Here is a 4,710-nt window from a genome sequence, read left to right as displayed (position 1 = left end):
CGGGTGATTCTCTAAAACCACGAAGGACACAAGGACAAGTCATCTATGAGGCTTGAATTAACGGTTCCATCTGTTGGGTATAACCTGGGCTAGCCAAGGGATTTAGGAATGAAGCAAGCTCCATGGGTAGAGGTAGAGGTCTGATCCCCAGTGTGCAATGTTAGGGGCCATGTACAGGATTGACTCTCAGGCTCACAGATTTTGACCCAGAGTAACCCTGACCTGCTCCCATGCCGTTTTTTCCTGGGGGAAGGACCCGAGGGCCCTCAACCTTCATGCAATCAGACATGCCTCTCAGAGACTGTCTAACAGCTTCCAGACTAATCTCTGTGCAGTGTTTAGCCTTACAACTCTCATGGGCGATGGCTTCAAGTTCCAATTTTTCGATGTGTCTAGCCTAGGATGACTGTTTAGTTTCCAATGTGGCGAGAATGTATATTACCATGTCGGAAGCACAGACTATGGCAATCTATAAATGATTCTTGGCATGAGACTGATGGCCAAATTTAGGGGGAGGGGAATGATCTTACTTAAGCATTTTATGGAAATTGAGTCTCTCTCCCCGAGACAAGGGTGATGAAGCAGTATCCATGTCTGACTCTTCTCCAGTAACCTGCTTGTTATCGCCAACATTCAGCTGATGGTAATGAACTGAAACAGATGCGCTTGAAAGAGATGAATCAATTTGAGTTTTTACAAATCAGGTCAATTTCTGAAATGCCCAAGGACCGAAGGATATCAATAATAGGAGTCCCAATAGGGGCCCTAAAAGGGAGGGCAACAAGGTCGAAAGCCAGGGGGAGGTTGAAAACCAATTTTGATACCATGACTCTTGTTGTTCCCTCTCTCCTTTTTTTTTTTTTTTTTTTTCCTAAACTGGCAGTAACCTTGGCAATGTTATCTTTAACTAATCCAGTTTTATCAACATATACGCAGCATTCTTCCCTAAGTGCAGCGCATAAGCCTCCTTGTTGTAGAAAGAGCAAATCTAATCCCCTTCTATTTTGAAGGGCAACTTCTGAAAGGGAGACCAAGGAATCAGTAAGATCATCTAGGTTCCTTTTTATATTCTCTATATCTTGGCTAATAACCTCACTGAGCAGATGGTAATTGCTCGCATTCTGTTGAGACGACACAAGGGCTGCGATTCTGGTCTCAGTCCCAGCAGCACCCAGGCCAAGAAGGACTGCAAGGGTCACCGCCGAGATGGGCTCTCTTTTTGGCAGGATGGCAAGGAGGCACCTCGATCCCAAAACTTCAGTAAGTCATCTGACTCATGAATACTAAAATTTGGAAAAAGCTGAACCAAGACACAATAATCTCTATTATTTATAAAATCTTGTATAATAATGTACTGTTTAAGGCCCGTGGAACATGCCAAAAAGGTATCATTTGGGGCAAGAAGATAAGAAAACCCATTTTTATTTACTCCAAACGTGTTATTGCAAATCTCTAGCAAGGGCCACAGAGAAAGCATGCCTGGGCCCAACACACAACCTCCTATCCCAGAGAGTTCTGTCAAGGTAAGCTGAACTGACTCGAAGGGAAGCTACCTAGCATCTGAAAGCAGGGTAAAATCCTCATAAAAGGGCGGGAAAGCAGAAAAGCACATCCAACAATCTTCAAATTCTGATGCATTATCTCTTTTTGTCTTATCCATCAAGGCTAAAGCAGAAGCATTCAATATAGATCACAGTAAATCAGTGGAAGAGGGGGGAACCCCTGCAGGGAGAGTGGACTGAAATAGGGTCATAGCACACCTTGGGGCAGGAACAGTGGGGCGGGTACCTGGGAGTTGAGGATTGCTTGGGGATATAGGGTGGTGTAACTGGGGATTAGGCCCTATAGATGCTTTATATTTGTTGGGAATTTCCTTTTGTAGTTTAATCTTGAATTTCAATCCCCATTCTGTGTCCTCTTTATATATGCTCAACCCCCAAGAGAATTCTCTCTTGGTCCAGTCAGCAATCCTTGCGGCTGTTGTAAAGCCCATTTGTAATGGGTTGCACCACCCTTGTCTAGAAGAATTGGGGGAACAATAGCTATTAAGGGGTTGTTTTCCAGGGGAGGTGACTTTGGAATTGGGGTAAAGTCGTTTAACTGTGACATAATCCCAAGAGGAGGACGGGGTCCAATAGGTATCCCCAGTGGTTTCACAGCCCCAAGAGGTGCAGTAAAAATCATTTTCATAGCCACATTTATAATTTAGAGATCTATCTCGATGAGTTCCTGGACAGACATATATACCTCCAGTGTGTAAGGCCAGGGCAGCACAATGTATATCACTGCTGCAACCTGGATCAATCTTTTTATCACCTGTGTTAACTGCTGTTAATTGAGGCATATAATAATCAGGGGTGCCCCAGGCAGCGTCTGCACTCAATGCGAGGACACAGATGTCTACTTCTATCTCAGGCCAATGGGGCTCGGCACCAATCTTGGAGCTGGAGTTAGAGCAGCCCCAATGGCCAGGTTAATAGACTTAGAAACTTGTTGATAAAACACATCTACCTCATTACAAAGCTTGATCATACCATTTATATCTAAACTCTTGGTTTTACCTCTCAGGGCAGCCCTACATGCCCAATTGGCGTTTTCAAGAGCAAGTTGTTGGACCAACAGACCCTCACTTTCCTCAGGTCCCAAAATTCTCTCAGCTGCTTCCTGCAATCTGGCAACGAACTGCTCATAGGTTTCTTGGGGCCCTTGTATAATCTTGGTTAGGGGCGTAGTTAGCGCCCCTGCAGCAGGGACAGCACACCAAGCTACCAGGACTGCCTGTGCCATCTGGGCGAGGACACCAGGGGAGAGCCCTAATTGTTTTATGTCTACAGCGAAATTGCCTTTACCGCAGATTTTATCAGCAGTCCAGGAGGCTGTCTTACTATTAGGATTCTTTCTATTATTTGCAGCCAAATTTTCTCCTCTGTCCACAAACTCTGCCTTCCAAGTTAAATATTGGCCTCTAGTGAGGATAGACTGAACAACTTTATTCCATTCATTGGGTATCAAGTAGCCTTCCCCTGCTAAACCTTCTAATATAGACACTGTGAACAGGGGCATCAATAATCGATGAAGGCCGAGACTGATGATTCGCCAGCAGCTTAGTTTCGCTCGGGAGTTTTCTAAAAAACTTCAGTAAGGGCTAGGAGGCAAGTGCCCTCTCCGCCCTTTTCTGCCTTCTCAAGGAGGTCTCTGATGATTCCCCAATAACCAAAAAAGGACTCAGGGACATCTTTTCCTTGTTTTATTAAACTATTGATATCTTTGCCTACCTTATTCCAAGTTAAAGGGTGTATTTCAGGACCATTCAATACCAGCCATGGATATCTCTTGTCCACAAAACAAAAAAAAAATTCCTTTTTCTTAACTTTTATCCCTCTCTCCTTAAGAGACCCCTTCATCTCTTGAATAAAAACTGTCTCTTTAGACAGAACATTCCCCATGGTTAATTGGAAAACAACTGAATGCCTAGGCTTACCTCTCAATGTCCACGACACTCGAGCGAAGTACGGGGAACTGTCTCACTGTCTGTGCGGTACCTCTTGAATCCATTGTCCGGAGGGTGGTTGTACCTCGTGCCCCACATTTGGCACCACTTGACCCGTACAGCAGGTCCAGTTATTCGAGGGTCTCAAGGGGACCTTCTCCTAAGAACCAAATCGGGGGTAGAGCGAGATGAGAACCTTGTGCAATGAACGACACACATGGAAGCAGTCTGAGTAGCATCAAGGTCCCACTGTATTAGCAAGGCTCAAGGTTTAAATGCATAAGCAAATGGGGAACTACTTCTCAGCAGGATGAATGGGGCAGCAGAAATGCACCTCAGCAGGAGGAATGGGGCATTGGAAAAAGAGGAAGTACTTCTCAGCAGGAGGGATGGGGCAGTGGAAATTTTTCTTTTGGCTACTACACAGGGAAGCAGGAACTTGGTGGTATCAGGGTACATCTTGAGGTCAGGACACCTGGAACTGACTTAGGGCTGGAACAATCTGTGGTGGTTCTCGGAGCGGTGCGCCAATGGTACGCTTTTGACCCCCTTTTCTTCTGGGGGGAGAGGCCCAATTCAGAGATAAGGACAATAGTGTTGTTTTAATAGCTCCCAACAAAATATATATTTCAATGCCTTTACCATCTAAAGATCCTATATTTTCAACCTAAATGGAAATGACAACATTCCTAGGTTCTGTCAAGCAGCAAATTCATGTTTTACTTAGCATTTTATTTTTCTGACTAGCAAGCTAGATCTGTTGTGATTAAATCCTAAAACCAAATGTCTCAATTAACAAGGAATTTTATGTGCTGGTTCTTACAAACGTCATTCCATTGATCTTCCTGCCTGTCACTGTACCAATACCAGGCAGTTTTATTACAGCTTGAGGTCACGGGTGATGATTCTTCCAGTAGTTCTTTATTGTTGAAGAGAGTTTTTAGGAGCCTGGGTTTATTGTTATTCCAAATGAATTTCAAATTGCTTTTTTACTCTATGAAGAATTGAGTAGGAATTTTGAAAGGGACTGCATTGAATTTGTATATTACTTTTAACAAGATGGCCATTTTTACTTTATTAATCTTGCCAATCCACAAGCATGGGAGATCTTTGCATTTTCTGAGGTTTTCTTTGATTTCTTTCTTCAGAGACTTGAATGTTTTACAAATCTTTCACTTGCTTAGCTATTGTTGTTATGCCAAGGTATTTTTTATTATTTG

The sequence above is a fragment of the Mus caroli genome, unplaced genomic scaffold (genome assembly GCF_900094665.2).
Source record: "Mus caroli unplaced genomic scaffold, CAROLI_EIJ_v1.1 scaffold_8564_U1_1, whole genome shotgun sequence".
Lineage (NCBI taxonomy): Eukaryota > Metazoa > Chordata > Mammalia > Rodentia > Muridae > Mus > Mus caroli.
This window is presented reverse-complemented; position numbering follows the sequence as displayed.